We start from the raw sequence: 18,219 nt of genomic DNA, 5'->3' as shown, positions 1-18,219 counted from the left end.
AGCACATCTACAAGTGAATTTAGACCTACTAAAATAATAGAGGTTCTATTGGATTCTATTAAGAGGATAACTGATTGCAATGCCTTAGCATTTAAGGCAATTGATAACATACTACCTATCCTAAAGATGATTGAACCTAATTGTCAGATAGAGAACATTAATGATTCTTTAGGTAAATTGGACACATTGTCCAATTCATTGCTGATAATGTTCTAACTCTGGAAAAGGTGAATGAGAATACCATTAAGGAGAGAGTTGACAAAGAGAAAAATACATTCTTTGAGAACACTATAAAGAAATGTACCGATCACTTGGACACACTTTTACCGGTACTTAGTTCAACAATTTTGGGGTATAAGGAGTTGTATAAAGAAAAATGTAAATCTCACTGTTTGACCAAGGACATTAATGAGGAGATCAAGAAGACACAAAAAGAGATTGATGACATAGCAGAAAATATGATAGGTTCATCCGAACTTACATCAATTTTTTAGCAGGAAATGACAATTTTTGAGGAATAGTTGGAAAAACTTGAAAAAGAGAAGGCAAGAATAAGGTCCAAATCCCGAGAACTCAAAAGTAAACTTGGTCCAAAATTGGACAGTCTCATTACTCAGTGGGTTGAATTATCTAAGGCAATAGTTCAAGGAGAGCCATCACCGGAGCAGCAAATGCACTATCTCACTGGTATGATCCAACAGACTGAGGCAACTCTAACTGACAACAAATTTATGTAGAGTTTGAATCTAGTTTTGACAGACATCTTTTAGATAGTAACCAGCCGGTTACAAAACTTGAGGTAGCATTTTTGTACTCTTTTGATTATTTATGACATCCTTTGTCATTGATGTCAAAGGGGAGTAGTGGAGAGAAAAATGCATGTACAAAGGAGATCACTTGCTCATGGGGAGCACATCTTTTTGGATTTCATTTTGGGGATAACAGTTTTGATTTTTCTCATGAGTGTTGCCATCAATGCCAAAGGGGGAGATTGTTGGCATTCTACACTCATATGAGAATAGTTAATGTTGTCATTGATGGCAACCAATTGGAAACCAACCGGAAATAGGTTTCTACATGCACCGGCATCACAAATATCATACACCGATAGACACCGGCACTCGCAGACGCTTACACTGGTATTCAAATTACATCGGAAACAAAACATACCGACACTCAAGCTGACATGGGATAAACTTTTGTTTATTGTAATATAATTATCTATTGTAAGCCAACTTGGTATATTGCAAAAGACTCATATATGTATGAGATCTTATAGGTCAATAGAAGTAATAGAAGGAGATATGATATATGTATGGTAGAAGAATTTTGTTTAGTGACAACAAAGGTTTTTGGTTAAGGTATCTAACTGAGCTTAAACCGGTATTGAACTAGGAATTAGAGATGCTATTTTGAGCAGTACATTGTATTGGATTTAATTATCGATATTGTAGTCAGTGAGACTCTTTTGAGCAGTGTGCTCCAGGCAGTTGGCCTTCCTGCATGTGCAGGCCCTTATTGTAAGTAGTATTTATTCATTGGCCAATGAGTAAATATTGTGGGTCACAAATCCCATCAAGGTTTTTCCCACATCAGGTTTCCTCGTTAAATATCTTGTGTTATGGTGTGTTTCTATGTTGTCTCTATTTTTTTTGTTTATTGCATTAATTCTTGTTTACCGGTACACTATTTTGGGTGGCAAAGTTATTAATAAGTTTAAATATACAACTAATCGGGTAGACACTGATTCACCCCCCCCCCCCTCTCTTAGTGTTTGTGGGACTATCATTGAATCTAACATCTAGATCCAGCAGAGATGTTGATGATGAAGACAACTTAGTGGAACTTGAAACATTGTTGGCAAAATGAGTGCCTAGAGGCACTGGTAAATATAGAGGTAAGATACCTTTAAAATGTTTTGCATGCAACAAGATTGGTCATATAGCAGCAAACTGTCCTAATGGTGAAAATAATTACAAGAGAGACAAATTTAAGAATTACAAGGGTAAATGCAAGAGAGATTGTCTTGTAGCTATTGACAGTGGTATTACTGATGATGAATTTGATGATGACGTTAGTGAAGATATTGTGTTTGTAGTAATTAAGGAAGAAGTATCAGATCAGAAGGCACTAGTATCTAGAATGGATAACTCTGATGATTAGATCATTGATAGTGGTTGTTCACATCACATGACCAGTGATTGAAGAAAATTTCTTTCCCTGAAGGAATTTGATGGTGGTGTTATCAGATTTGGCAATGACTCACCCTGTATGTTAAAAGGTAAGGGAGTTATTTCTATTAATGGGAAGAGTAGTACTGATAATGTCTATTGGGTTGAAGGCCTAAAGCACAATTTGTTAAGTGTGGCACAACTTAATGACAGAGGTTACCCACTAGAGTTTAGAAATAGTATATGCAAAATCTTTGACAACAAAGGTGAATTGATTGCAACCAGGAAACAGACCAGAGGTAATCTATTTCATCTCAATCCTAAAGTTAGCAACTGTTTGATTGCAAAAATAGATGATAATTGGCTTTGGCATAGAAATTTTTGTAATATAAATTTTGACAATATTATTAAAGTAAGCAAGTCCAAGATAGTAAGAAGTTTGCCTCAGCTAGACAAACCAGTTAATGCTCTTTGTACAGAATGTCAACTAGGAAAGATGACTTCTTCAACTTTCAAGAGTAAGTCCTTCTTAGTAGAGCACTTGTTATATTTGGTTCATACAGACCTATGTGGGCCAATAAGAACAAGAAGCATTCAAGGTGACAGATACTTCATGAGCTTCACTGATGATTGTTTAAGGATGATGTGGGTTACATTCTTGAAGGATAAGAATGAATCTTTTGGAAAATTCAAGGCATTCAAAGCCTTAGCTAACAAAGAGAGTGGAAAAAAGATAAAAATGTCTAAGAACAGATCAAGGCAGTGAATTCACTTCTACAAAGTTCACTAAATATTGTGATGATAATGGTATCTAGTGGCAACTTTCTGCACCAAGGACACCACAACAGAATGGTATAGTAGAGAGAAACAATCGGTCTGTGGTTGAAGCTGCTAGAACTATGTTGATACAAGGAGGTGTATCAAAATTTTTTTGGAAAGAAGCTATAAGTACAACTGTCTACACAATGAACCAAGTTCTTGTAAAAAGAGGTAAGGACAATACCCCATTTGAGTACTGGTATGGGAGATCACTTGATGTTAGCTATTTTAAAATATTTGGTAGAAAATGTTATATTAGAAGAGGTGACTACATAAGCAAGTTTGAAGCTAAGAGTGATGAGGGCATATTTCTTGGCTATTCCACCAAGAGTAAGGCCTATAAATGTTTCAACAACCAGACACAAAAAAATGTTGAGAGTGTTGATGTTCGTGTGGATGAATGTCCTAAAATTTCAGAAGGAACTAGTTCTGAGAAGAAGGATGAAGATCCTTGCATTTTACTTTTAGAACCTAAAACTATTCAATCAGAAACCAGTAAAGCAAATCCTGATGTACTTGTTCAACCAGAAAAAATAAATTTCGAGGAAGATAACAATGAAGAAGTTGAACCTGAAGAGAATTATCATGTTATTCCCAGGTATGTGAGACTGAATCATAGTCTTGATCAGATAATTGGGGATAAGGATGCTGGAGTACTAACTAGAAGGAGAATAAGAGAGAACTCTTGTATGATATCCACCTTTGAACCCATAAATTCTAAAGAGGCATTTGGTGATGATCATTGGGTGAAAGCTATGGAGGAGCGGTTGGAACAAATTGAGACGAACAACACTTGGACCCTAGTACCCCAACCAGTAAACAAGAATGGTATAGGTACTAAATGGGTATTCAGAAACAAGATAAAAGAAGATGGTGTTATAGTTCGCAATAAGGCAAGATTAGTATGCAAAGGCTATGCGCAAGAAGAAGGAGAAGACTATGGAGAAAATTTTGCACTAGTAGTAAGACTAGAAGGTGTCGGAACACTACTTGCATTTGCAGCTCATAAGAAGTTCAAAGTATACCAGATGGATGTCAAGTTTGCATTCTTGAATGGGATATTGGAAGAAGAGGTTTATATAGAGAAGCATGATGGTTATGCATTGACAGATAAGGAAGACATGGTATGAATGACTTCATACTCATCTGATGAAGATAGGCTTTGCTAGAACCAGTGATCACAACAAAATTTATCTCAAGACTAAAGGAGATGATATACTGGTCAGTGAAGTATTTGTAGATAACATTATATTTGGAGGAAATGATTGTTGGCATTTGTGCTGAGTATCTTGACATGATATTATGTTGGAGAGTGAACCGGCAATATGCTGAAATGTGAACTGGTACAATGCGGTGAACTGGTACATGTGCAAAGAAGTGAACAGGTATATTGAAGCTAAACAGTTGGCAAAGTGAACCGATATAGTGGTATAAATGGGTATATTGAGCAATAGGTGAAGTGGTATGTTTGTCCAAGAGAACCGGTATGATGAAATGTGAAATGACATATGGAATGTTCTCTATGAAGACTTAACATGATACGTCTACCGATTGGTAGTCTTAGCTTAAGGGTTTTCCAAGCCTGTGTGACTCAACCGATGACATTGTGTGATAAGTTAGCATTGTAATTAAGATCTGATCATGTTGCCACATTTTCTTGAGCACATGAAGGATCTTGCATGAAGGAGATCTATCCTATCTACCTCAGGAATATGCGAAGTCTCTGTAAACGGTGGAGAACACGTGATGGGTTACAAGCCGCCATGAAAGCGGTGAAGAATGAACGATGGAGAATGTCTTGAGATGTGTTCAAGACTTTTGTATTCAAATGCAAAGTGTTCAATGGCCAGGATTGATCCGCCTGAGTTGCTTAACATAAATGTTTAGGGTTTAGGGTTTATGCTACTGACCTATCTATTTCCTATAAGGTCGATGTTGTGTTTCATTCTGAGGTTGTTGGCAAATGGTGTGTGTGTATCTAAGTGAAGAGATATGTGATTCTTGCCAAACCAGATGAGATAAGAGGATTCATTCCTGCATTGTGTGTGTGTAGAAGGAAGGAACTTAAGTGGATTTTCATTAGGCATTGAGTGCTATTATCAGATCATTGTAATACCTGATGATCTTTAGCCACTTCAACAGTTGGAAAATCCCTTAACTGAGTAGCTTTAATCAGCTTGTTGTAAATCCTTTAACAGGGTGACTCAAACTAATTGAGTTCTTGAAATCCTCTAACAAGGTAACCTGTAACAAGGTTTAACCCTTAACCAGCTATTTAGCCATCCCTTAACTGGGTGATCCCTAACAGGATCGGTTCCTAGTAGAACTTGTTGTAACAGTCTTTAACCAGATTAGGCTCCTAATAGAGTGGACTTCTAAAGAGTTCAAAAGCAGCATGTAGGTATTCATCCCCACCGTGGTTTTTCCTAGTTGGGTTTCCACATGAAAAATCTATGTGTCATGTGTAGTATTTTTCATGTGATGATTTAAGTGATTTGTGTCTGAAGGTAAATCATGCTGAGCTAGTTATTATATTTCTGATGATAGATTACCTACTCATGCATAAGGGTGAAATGGAAGTGTAGTATTAAGTTGAGTGGAAAGCTAAGTGATCAACCAGTTAATGCTTGTTATAGTTATTCTTAGCTTTACCGGTTGCATTCTATTTCAGACCGGTGTTACTGTCTATCAGATATTTGCAGTGTCTGCAATCAAACCGGTTCAGGAAAAGTTTTTGTGACTGTACTGATTCACCCCCCCTCTCAGTACCAGTTTGGTACTTATTGTTCATCATTGAGTTATCAATTGGTATCAGAGCGTCCTCCAAGTCCTCTATGTTGTAAGATTAACTGCTTGAGGGAAAGATCCTATTGTAATGATGAAGAGAGAAGGTCCAAAGTTCAACAGAGATAACTTCAAAATTTGGAAGGATAGAATGAAGATTTACATCAGAAGCATGGGTGCTCAACACTGGAGCTATATTGAGAATGTTTTTGTTATTCCTACCGATACTCTCACTGATGATCAAAAGAGAGAAATACAAGGGAATGGGAAAGTCATGGAAGCCCTAATCAGCAGCTTATCTGACATTGAGTTTATTGAAGTCCAGGATAAAGATAATCCCAAAGAAGTATGGGACACTCTTGAGAATATCTATAGCAGTGATGAGCATGTAAAACAAGATAAGGAAGAAAGCATTAGAGGGAAGTTTTAAGACATGCGAATGGTTGAAGGTGAGACCATTCAACATTATGGAATAAGGATCAAAACTGTTGTTGGAGATATCAAGAGCGCAAGTGGTAAAATTGAAGATTCCACTATGGTAAGAAAAGTTTTGAGATCCTTATTACCAGTCTATGCAATAAGGGTTGATCCTATTCAGGAATTGACATCAATAGACAAGACTAAGGTATCCTTAGACTCCATCATTGCAAAGTTGATAGCCTATGAGCTAAATAGTTTTGATGGCAGTGTTCAAAAGACTGAATCAGCTTTTAGAGCTTTTGTTGTACCATCTAGAAAAGGAAAAGAAGCAAGCACCAGTGGTGAACCAAGACAAAGTAGAGAAATGGATGATGAGGAGATCCTGATGGAACTTGAAGCTCTTCTTGCCTCGAAACTTCCTAAAGGAACTGGTAAATACAGAGGTAAGCTCCCTTTGAAATTCTTTTCTTGTAATCAGATAGGACATATTGCTATTAACTGTCTTAATGGTTACAGCAAGGAAAAACCGAAGAGGTTCAAGAAATTCAAAGGAGGAAACCAGAGAAACTATTTTGTTGTAGTTGATGAAGGTGTCACAGATGAGGAATCGGAAGATGAAGAGAGTGAAGATATTGTGTTTGTTGCAGTAAAGGAAGATGTGTTAGACAAGAAGGCTCTTGTCTCCCGCTTTGATAATTCCAATGAGTGGATTATTGATAGTGGTTGTTCTCACCATATGATTGGTGACCGGAGCAAGTTTCTATCTTTGAAAGAATATGATGGTGGTGTGGTTTGCTTTAGTAATGATGCACCATGTATGGTTAAAGGAAGAGGGTCCATCTCTTTGAATGGAAAGAGCAGTGTCAAAAATGTGTATTGGGTGAAAGGTCTCAGACACAGTCTATTGAGTGTTGCCTAGCTGAATGACAGTGGACTCACTCTAGAATTCAAAAATGGAGCATGAAAAATCAAAGTAAAGAATGGTGAATTGATGGCCACCAGTATGCAGACCAAAGGTAACTTATTTCAGCTTAATGCAAATGTAAGTACATGTCTTATGGATAAATTTGATGATAGTTGGATATGGCATAGGAGACTCTACCATATAAACTTTGATAACATTGTGAAGGCCAGTAAGACCAAGGCAGTCAAAGGATTGCCAGTGCTGAGCAAACCGGAAAATCCTTTGTGCAGAGAATGTCAACTGGGGAAAATGTCTTCATCAACTTTCAAAGGTAAATCTTTCACAGCAGACAATTTACTTGATCTTGTGCATATTGATTTGTGTGGTCCTATGAAAACTAGGAATGTGCAAGAAGATAGGTATTTCATGATTCTGACTGATGATTGCTCAAGAATGATGTGGGTCACATTCTTGAAGGACAAGTCTAAAGACTTTGGAAAGTTCAAAGCTTTCAGAGCATTGGTAGAAAAGGAAAGTGGTAGAAGAATCAAATGCCTTAGAATTGATCAAGGAGGGGAATTCACTTCGGGTGAATTCAACAAATATTGTGAAGAGAATGGCATCAAGAGGCAACTGTCTGCCCCCCAAACTCCACAACAAAATGTCTTAACAGAGAGAAACAACCGGACTATGGTTGAAGATGCTAGAACTATGCTGATCCAAGGAAAAGTTGCTCACACCTTTTGGAGAGAAGCGGTGAGCATTGCAGTATACACAATGAACTAGGTACTCATCAAGAAAGGAAAGGATAAGACTCCTTATGAGTATTGGACTGGTAAGACACTGATGGTAAGCTACTTTAGAATGTTTGGTAGCAAATGTTATATCAAGAGAAGTGAACATCAGAGCAAGTTCGATGCAAAATCTAATGAAGGAATAATCCTAGGATATTCCACCAAGAGCAAAGCTCTCAAATGTTTCAACAATAGGACTCAGAGAATTGTTGAAAGCATCAGTGCTAGAGTTGATGAAAATTCTAGAAAACCTGAGGAAACTGGCAGTAAACAAGTAAAAAATGAACTGGTAGTAACCTTCAGGGAACTGGTTGCTAATCAACCAAGTACTGGTAATAGTGTTTCTACACCGATAGATGTTGATGCTGATGAAGATGAGGATGAAGAAGAAAAGAAGGAGGAATCAGTTAAGAGCATTCCTCGATATGTCAAACTGAATCATGATCCAAAGCAGATCATAGGAGATAAGGATGCAGGAATCCTTATAAGAAGAAAGGTCAGAGAAAATTCTTGTAGATCTCTAAATTTGAGCCTAAATCATTCAAAGAGGCACATAAAGATGAAGACTGGATCAAGGAAATGGAGGAGGAACTTGACCAGATAGAGAAGAATGGTACATGGTCTTTGGTACCTAGACTGGAGCATAAAAATGTCATTAGAACCAAATGGGTTTTCAGAAACAAGCTAAATGAGGATGGTACAGTGGTAAGGAACAAAGCCACACTAGTATGTAAAGGATATGCTCAAGAAGAAGGAGAAGACTATGGAGAAACATTTGCCCTAGTAGCCAGATTGGAAGGAGTTCGTATGATTCTTGCATATGCAGCTTTTAAAGGATTCAAGGTATACCAAATGGATGTAAAATCTGCATTCCTAAATGGAATACTTGAAGAGGAGGTGTATATAGAGCAACCAGATGGGTTTTCCCTATCAGAAGACAGTGACATGGTGTTTAGGCTACATAAAGCCTTGTATGGACTAAAGCATGCACCTAGAGCATGGTATGAATTCTTGCACTCCCATCTTGTGAAGATTGGATTTGAAAGAACAAGTGAAGATAGAAATATCTACTTGAAATCAGAAGGAGATCAGATTCTAATCTGTGAAGTATTTATTGATGACATCATCTTTGGAGGTGATGACAAGATGAGTCATGAATTTGCTGATGAGATGAAAAAGGAGTTTGAAATGTCACTCATAGGGGAAATTAAGTTCTTCATTGGACTACAGATTCAACAAATGAAAGATGTAATCTTTATTACTCAGTCCAAGTATGTCAAATAGGTGTTGAACACCTTTGGCATGGAAGATAGTAAACTGGTTGGTACACCAATGGTGACCGGTTGTAAGTTATCAAAAGAAGATGACTCAACGATGGTAAATGAGAAGGATTACTGATCAATTATTGGTAAGTTGCATTATGTAGTTCATAGCAGACCAACCATTGCACATGCAATGGGTATTATCACTCGGTTTCAGCAAAGCCCTAGAGAATCCCACTTGGTAGCAGTCAAGCAGATTCTTAGATATCTGAAGGGAACTATTGACTATGGGTTATGGTATCCATACAATAATGATTTCAACCTAAAAGTGTTCATAGATGCTGATTGGGATGGTAATGTAGATGACTGGAAGAGCACAACCAGTGGTGCATTCTTTCTCAGTGGTAGACTAGTCTCATGGATGAGTAAAAAGAAGAGTTGTATTTCTCAGTCTATAGCAGAAGAAGAGTATGTTGCAGCTTTTATGAACTGCACCCAGACTATTTGGATGAAGCATGTATTGAATGGCTTCAAAGTTCCTGTATCTGAACTGGTAAGCATATTTTGTGACAATACAAGCGCAATTAACATTTCCAAGAATCCAGTTTTGTATGCTAGGACCAAGCACTTTGAGCTCAAGTATCATTTCTTGAGGGAAAAGTTTCAAAACAAGGAGGTTGTACTGGAACATGTTTCTAGTAAGGAGCAATTAGCAAATATATTCACCAAGCCTCTACCAAAGGCTTCATTTACCTAATTAAGAGGTGAATTAGGGGTGCTGCCCCTTCAAGAGGTTAACTAAAAGTATGTACTCCACATCTGTCAGGTATTGCAATGTCCAAATTTTTTCGGATTGATGTGTTGAAGGATGCTACTCCTCAGGGCGAGAAGCATAGTGGAACAGGAAAGCTTGTGCCTCCACTTTACCATTGTTGTCAAAGGGGGAGAAGATATGAAGCAAAGAAAATATCTACAACAATGGGGAGAAGATGTGATGCAGAAAGAGAGATCTTTGTATATTGCCATCAATGTGAAAGGGGGAGATTGTTGGCATTTGTGTTGAGTATGTTGACATGATGATATTATGTTGTCATTGATGTCAATATGTTGGAGAGTGAACCAGCAATATGCTGAAATGTGAACCGGTACAATGTGGTGAACCGATATATGTGCAAAGAAGTGAACATGTATATTGAAGCTAAACAGTTGGCAAAGTGAACCGGTATAGTGGTATAAACCGGTATATTGAGCAATAGGTGAAGTGGTATGTTTGTCCAAGAGAACTGGTATGATGAAATGTGAACTGACATATGGAATGTTCTCTATGAAGACTTAACATGATATGACTGCCAGTTGGTAGTCTTAGCTTAAGGGTTTCCAGTTGAAGTGTTCCAAGCCTGTGTGACTCAACCGATGACATTGTGTGATGAGTTAGCATTGTAATGAAGATCCGATCATGTTGCCATGTCAGCTTGAGTGCATGAAGGATCTTGCATGAAGGAGATCAATCCTATCTACCTCAGTAATATGCAAAGTCTTTGTAAATGGTGGAGAATACGTGATGCGTTACAAGCCGCCATGAAAGTGGTGAAGAATGAACGATGGAGAATGTCTTGAGATATGTTCAAGACTTTTGTATTCAAATGCAAAGTGTTCAATGGCCAGGATTGAACCGCCTGAATTGCTTAACCTAAATTTTTAGGGTTTAGGGTTTATGCTACTGACCTATCTGTTTCCTATAAGGTCAATGTTGTGTTTCATTCTGAGGTTGTTGGCAAATGGTGTGTGTATCTAAGTGAAGAGATACATGATTCTTGCCAAACCAGATGAGATAAGATGATTGATTCTTGCATTGTGTGTGTGCAGAAGGAAGGAACTTAAGCAGATCTGCATTAGGCATTGAGTGCTATTATCAGATCATTGTAATACCTGGTTATCTTTAACCACTTCAACAGTTGGAAAATCCCTTAACCAAGTAGCTTTAATCAACTTGTTGCAAATCCTTTAACAGGGTGACTCAAACTAATTGAGTTCTTGAAATCCTCTAACAAGGTAACCTCTAACAGGGTTTAACCCTTAACCAGGTATTTAGCCATCCCTTAATCGGGTAATCCCTAACAGGATCGGTTCCTAGCAGAACCTGTTGTAATAGTCTTTAACCGGACTAGGCTCCTAATAGAGCAGACTTCTAAAGAGTTCAAAAGGAGCTTGTGAGTATTCATCCCCATCGTGGTTTTTCCCAATTGGGTTTCCACGTGAAAATTTTTTGTGTCATGTGTAGTATTTTTCATGTGATGATTTAAGTGATTTGTGTCTAAAGGTAAATCATGTTGAGCTAGTTGTTATTATATTTCTGATGATAGATTACCTATTCATGCATAAGGGTGAAATGGAAGTGTAGCATTAAGTTGAGTGGAAAGCTAAGTGATCAACCGATTTATGCTTGTCACGGTTATTCTTAGATTTAGCAGTTGCATTATATTTCAGACCAGTGTTACTGTCTGTTAGACATTTGCAGTGTGTGCAGTCAAACTGGTTCAGGAAACGCTTTTGTGACTGTACTGATTCACCCCTCCCTCTCAGTACTGGTTTGGTACTTATTGTTCATCATTGAGTTATCAATGATGACATGAGTAATTGTATTGCTGATGAAATAAGGAATGAATTTGAGATGTCATTAGTAAGGGAAATAAAAAATTTCATAGGCTTACAAACACAGCAGATGAAGAATGGTATTTTCATTACTGAATCCAAGTATGTGAAGGAGGATTTGAAGACTTTCGGTATGAGTGACTGTAAACTAGTTTGAACCCCAATGGTTAGAGGTTGTAAATTTTCCAAGGAAGATGCATCTAAGTCTATAGATGAAAAAGAATTTAGGTCAATGATTGGCAAACTACACTATGTTGTTCACAGTCGACCAGATATTGCTCATGCAGTTGGTATTGTGGCTAGATTTCAGAAGAATCCAAAGGAGGTACATCTGATGGAAACTAAGAGAATCTTTAGATATTTGAAAGGTACTATTGATTATGGATTATGGTATCAATATGGTGGATATTTTGACTTGCAGGCATACACAGATGTTCACTGGGTAAGAAATATTGATGACCGAAAGAGTACTACTGGTGGAGCATTCTTTCTAGGAGGAAGGCTAGTCTCATGGATGATGCGGGAACACCCTTCAAAGGGCTCTCACCATTTTCTTTTTTTTGTTCTTGCTTATTTATGAAGCCATTGTATATAAAATAAAGAGCCATGTGCTCATTGGTCATAGTTAAGGTCCTAGTTGAGGTGTTAGGGTCATAAGTCAAGATTGAGATTTTCTTGCAAATAGAGGATATGTGTGCCTTTGAGGTGTTTAGGGGTCCTTCATAGCATGGTAGTGTCCTTAGGTTGGCCCAATGTGGGTCTAGGAGTCAAGAAAAGCAACATTGAGAAAGTTGCTCAAAAGTAGCAAAAGTTGCATGACAACTTTTAAAAGTTGTCAAGCAACTTTTTCACCTAGTGGCCAAAATTCTTAGTTTGGCATGGAAAAACCTAATATGGGCACACAGACCAAGGAGAGGGTAGTATAAGTATTTTCAAACCCTAAGTTAATGAGTTGGATTTCAGATGTTGTACGGCCCAAGCAAACTAACTGACTGTGACTACAATTTTTGTTGCCAATCAGCACAAATGGAGTAAAGAAATATCATTAATGGATTAATTTTCATGCAAAACTATGTGGAGTGTCTTGTATGGTGTGTTAAATTTTATTTTGATTAATTAGATCAGGTTTTGGTTTGTAAGTGAGGTGTGTTTGTAAATAGTTTGTAATTTTCATTCTCTCTATCCAGTTTTGGACTGGTTTGAATAAATGGGCTCATAACTCCATTCCCCATTGTGGAATCACCATGAAACCATGGGGAATGAGAGTACAGACCCTGTACTATAGTTCAATGCAGGAAGGGCCCTTGAAAATGCAAGGAGGCCATATAAGGACCCACTCCTAGGCGAGACTGGATAGTGCCCAGCTAGGAGGGATCAAGTTGTAGAGGTCTTAGAGAGCAAGGTTGGTCAGAGGAGAGTGCACCCTTTGGAGGAGGTGTAGAGGAGTGTGCAAAGCACCACTGGTGTGAGGAAGGAGCCTCCACCAATCTAGACAAGGTGGTTAAAACACAAAACATACATTGTGACCCAGGCAGACCATAAAACCCTCACAAAACCCTTAAAAACCCCAAAATTTGCCCAAGGCACTGTACAGCCACTTGGAGGCCCAAAACCAAAGAAATCCTTGAGCCCTTGCCAAATGAATGGTAATACATTTTGGGAGTTTGGGTAGTTTGTGCATCATTTGCAAGAGAGAGCCCTAAAAGTCCGGATTGGAGACCTAATAGGGGCTTTTCCTTGTAGCCCTATTTTGTAGGAAATGAGCAAAATGGTGGAATCGGTAGGAGGGATGAAGGGTGAAAATTCTTGGGGGCACATGGATGGATGTAAAACATGGTTTAAGACCTGTCCTAACCTTGCTAGGACCTAGGAAGTAGTAGGATAATCCAAGCCCTTATTAGCCATAGTAAGGGGTTTTGAGTCTCATGAGTAGGTGAGACCTTAGGAACAGCATTGCAACTCATTGGTGGGTGGATTGGGAAAGGTCAGGGGATTCCTCAAGCAAGGGAAGTCCTAGAGACCCTAAGGTGTGAAGACAACACTAGGTGATCCAAGGGAAGGATCCAAGAGCATAGACTAGGCTAGTCTATCCTAGACCCCATCCCATCAAATTGGTATCAAAGCAAGTTAAAGTTTTGGTGCATTGTGTATGTCTCTATACTCTGGTGAATCAGTAGGGGAAGCACAATGGTCACTAATTCAGAGCTAGCTAGGGAGGTAGAAGAGCAGAAGGAGAAGAATAGACTCCTTGAGGAAGCTATGAGTGAGATAAGGGATAAGCTGCAGGAAGTGGTGGATCAGATGACACAAGGACCTTGGGGTGAAGACACCAAAGATAAAGGCAAGAAAACCATTGACATAGATGACATTATACTTGAACTAGATCCCTTGTTTAATGAAGAACCATTTGTAAAGGCTATTAAGGATTTGAACACCAAAGCTTTTGAAGGATGGACATTGACACTGTCATGGAATGGATTGAGGGCATGGAAAACCACTTTGAGTGTGAGGGAGTGATAGAGGCTCAAAAGATTAAGGTTGCCAAGTCAATACTAAGGGGAGCAGCTTTGACATGGTGGAAGTATCTACAAGAAGAGAGAGTTAGCATGGGGAAGCTACCTATTGCCAATTGGAAGGCCATGGTGAGTAAGATCAAGGAGAACTACTTACCAGAGGATTATGAAGTCCAACATCATAAGAAGAGACAGGGATTGAAGCAAAAAGACATTGATGTGACCTCCTACACTGAAGAATTTCAAAAACTTTGTCTTAGATCTAAAGTCCAAGAAGATGAATCTATTAAGGTGGCTAGGTATCTTAGCAGCCTAAAGTGGAACATTCAAGAGGAGATAAGCCTATGGACTCCTACTACTATTCAAAAATGTCATCAGCTTGCTATCAAGGTAGAAGAGAGGAACAAAAGGAAAGGAGACTCTAATAACAGGGGTAGAGACAGAGGTAGAGAGCAAATGAATCACCAAGGTGGTTACCAAAGCAAGGGAAATGAGCAGAGGAACCAAGGAGAGGCCGAGTTGACTGAACATGGCAGTGAAACCAATCTCAGAGGGGGCCATTCTAGAGGAAGAGGTGCACAAGGTGGTCCAAGTAGGGGTAGAGGTACTGGCAGGGGTAACTCCTACTTTGCAACTATGAAATGTTACAATTGTGGCCAATTGGGACACCCAACATATAGATGCCCTGACAAGCCTACCTCATCAAATAGTGGAAAGAGGGTTGCCTATGCACATGAAGACTCTTCAAGTAGTAAGACACCTGAGGTGGACCATATTGAATCAGAGATTGGAGAAAATCTGATGTTCAATAGGGTCTTGATAAGACAGCCAGTCAAGAATGAACCTAAGCATAGGAGAGCATTGTTTAGGGTGAGATGCAAGATCCTTGGTAAAGTTTACAAGGTGATAGTTGATTCAGGGTCAACTGATAACATAATATCAGAGGAGGCAATCAAGAAGTTGAAACTCACAAGGATACCCCACACTAACCCATACAAGGTGACATGGTTGAATCATGAGCAAAATGTGCTAGTCAATTAATAGACTTGGGTAGAGTTTTCTAGTGGAGGATACAAGGATAAGATCCTTTGTGATGTGTTACCCATGGATACCTATCACCTATTACTAGGTAGACCCTGGCAATTTGATAGGAAGGTGATCTATGATGGAGAGAAGAACTCCATTTCATTCAAGAAGGACAGCAAGACCTTTAAGATTCAGTCTTTGACAGAGAATGAGGAGGGCACTTCAAGAACACCTAGTGTCTTATTAGCTACTAGTAAAGAGTTCTTACACTTGCTACATGAGGAGGAGATAGTGAAGTGTGCCATCTTTGTGAAGCCAAAGGAGGAAGAAGACAAGTTGCAGGCAGAGGTACCCAAGGAGGTGAAGCAAATGTTGCAAGAGTATAAGGACATAGTGAGTGATGGAGCACCTGCAACACTCCTACCAAGAAGGTCTATAAGACATCAAATAGACTTTGTTCCTAGTGCATCCATACCTAACAAAGCTGCATACAAGCTCACACCTGATCAAAACAAGGAGGTAGCAAGGCAAGTGCAAGAGTTATTGGAACAAGAACTGATTAAGAAGAGCATCAGCCCATGTGCAGTCCCTGTAGTGCTAGCATCAAAGAAGGGAGGCAAGTGGAAACTTTGCACTAATTCAAGGGAAATAAATAGGATCACCATAAGGTATAGGTTTCCTATTCCTAGAATAGAGGATTTGATGGACTGTTTAGGAGGTGCTATGTATTTTACCAAGTTGGACCTTAAAAGTGGTTATCACCAGATTAGAATCAAGGAGGGTGATGAGTGGAAGACTACTTTCAAGACCACAGAAGGATTGTATGAATGGCTTGTGATGTCATTTGGACTCACCAATGCTCCAAGCACCTTCATGAGGTTGATGAATGAGGTGTTAAAAGACTTCATAGGCAGGTTTGTGGTGGTGTACCTAGATGACATTCTCATCTATAGTAGAACCAAAGAGGAACACCTTGAGCATTTGAGGTTAGTCTTAGAGAGGTTGCATGAGGAGAAGTTATCCATCAACCTAGAGAAGTGTGACTTCTTGAAGCAAGAGCTGGTCTACTTAGGATTTGTGGTGTCTAAGGGAACCTTGAAGATGGATCCAAGCAAAGTGGAGGCAATCTTGAATTGGCCGACACCTAGAACAAGGACTGAAGTTAGGAGTTTCCATGGTTTAGCCCAATTCTATAGAAAGTTTGTGAGGAACTTTAGTGGCATATGTGCACCAGTCCTTGACACCATAAAAGGAGGCCTTAAAACTAAGTTTAAATGGACTAAGCAGGCTGACAAAGAATTTCAATTGTTGAAGCAATAAGTAGCAATAAAACCTATCCTTCTCCTACCTACTTTTGACAAGCTATTCACATTTGAGTGTGATGCAAGTGGAATTGTAGTAGGGGGTGTATTGAGTCAAGAGGGAAGACCTGTGGCATTTTTCAGTGAGAAGCTTAATGAAGCAAAGAAGAAGTACTCAGCCTATGACCTAGAGTTGTATGCATTAGTGCAGTCTCTTAAAAAATGGAGGCATTACCTACTTCCAAAGGAATTTGTGGTGTTCATAAACAACCAAGCATTGAGTTACATTAACACTCAAAAGAAGCTTAGAAATAGGCATTTGAAATGGATGGAATACCTCCAATCCTTCACCTTCACCATCAAGCATAAGAAGGGGCAACTCAACAAGGTGGCAGATGCATTAAGCAGAAAGTTGTTGACAAGTCAAGAACTATAGTTGCAGAGCATGGGAATAGAAGGTTTCAAGGACCTCTATGAAGGAGATGAAGACTTCTCATCAACTTACAAGGTTTGCAAGGAGTTTGAGAACCATTTCCATGGTGAGTATGCAGATTACACTCTCCAAAATGGTCTCTTGTTCAAGGGTAATTAGTTGTGTGTGCCAAGAAGATCCATGAGGGAAAACCTCATCCAAGAGAAACACAATGGCAGTTAAGTGGACACTTTAGAGTCAACAAAACATTGGATTTAGTACAGAGGTACTACTATTGGCCAAAGTTGCCAAGAGATGTGAAGAGGTATGTGGAGCAATGTGGTGTATTCCATAGAGAAAAAGGAGGATCAAGCAATGCTGGTTTCTATCAACCATTGTCGGTCCCAAATAGGCCTTGGGAATGTATAAGCATGGACTTTGTAGTAGGACTTCCCAAGACAAAGACAGGTATGGACAACATCTATGTGGTAGTAGATAGATTTTCCAAGATGAGCCATTTCATTCCATGTAGAACTACATAGAATGCTAGCTATGTTGCACATCTCTTCTTCAAAGAGATTGTTAGAATGCATGGACTCCCTTTAAGCATTATTTCAGACAGGGATAGCAAGTTCATGGGCCATTTTTGGCAAACATTATAGAGGAGACTAGGAACTAACTTGTCATTTATCTTAGCTTACCATCCACAAACTGATGGTCAAACTGAAGTTATCAATAGGGTGTTAGGCAACTTGTTGAGGTGTTTAACTAAGGAATATGGGCAGACATGGGACCTAATCATTCCTCAAGAAGAGTATGCATATAATGATAGTAAAAATAGGACCACTTCTAGAAGTCCTTTTGAGGTTGTATATGGAAGACATCCAAGGGGAGTATGTGAGTTGAGAGACCTTGGTACTTTGGAAATGAAGAGTGGGCAAGCAGAGGACTTCACTCAAGCCATCAAGGAAGTCCAAGAGCAAGTCAAGAAATCCATCCTTGAATCCACTCAGATACTAAAAGCAAAAATGGATGAGAAAAGGAGTCAGGTTCAGTTCAAGGTGGGTGACTATGTGATGGTCCATTTCAGCAAAGCTAGGACGCAAAGTGGTAAGCCTACCAAGCTGCAAATGAAGAGGGTAGGACCTTGTAGAATTATAG

Source organism: Cryptomeria japonica, chromosome 11 (genome assembly GCF_030272615.1).
Source record: "Cryptomeria japonica chromosome 11, Sugi_1.0, whole genome shotgun sequence".
Lineage (NCBI taxonomy): Eukaryota > Viridiplantae > Streptophyta > Pinopsida > Cupressales > Cupressaceae > Cryptomeria > Cryptomeria japonica.
Note: the sequence above shows the minus strand (reverse complement) of the source record.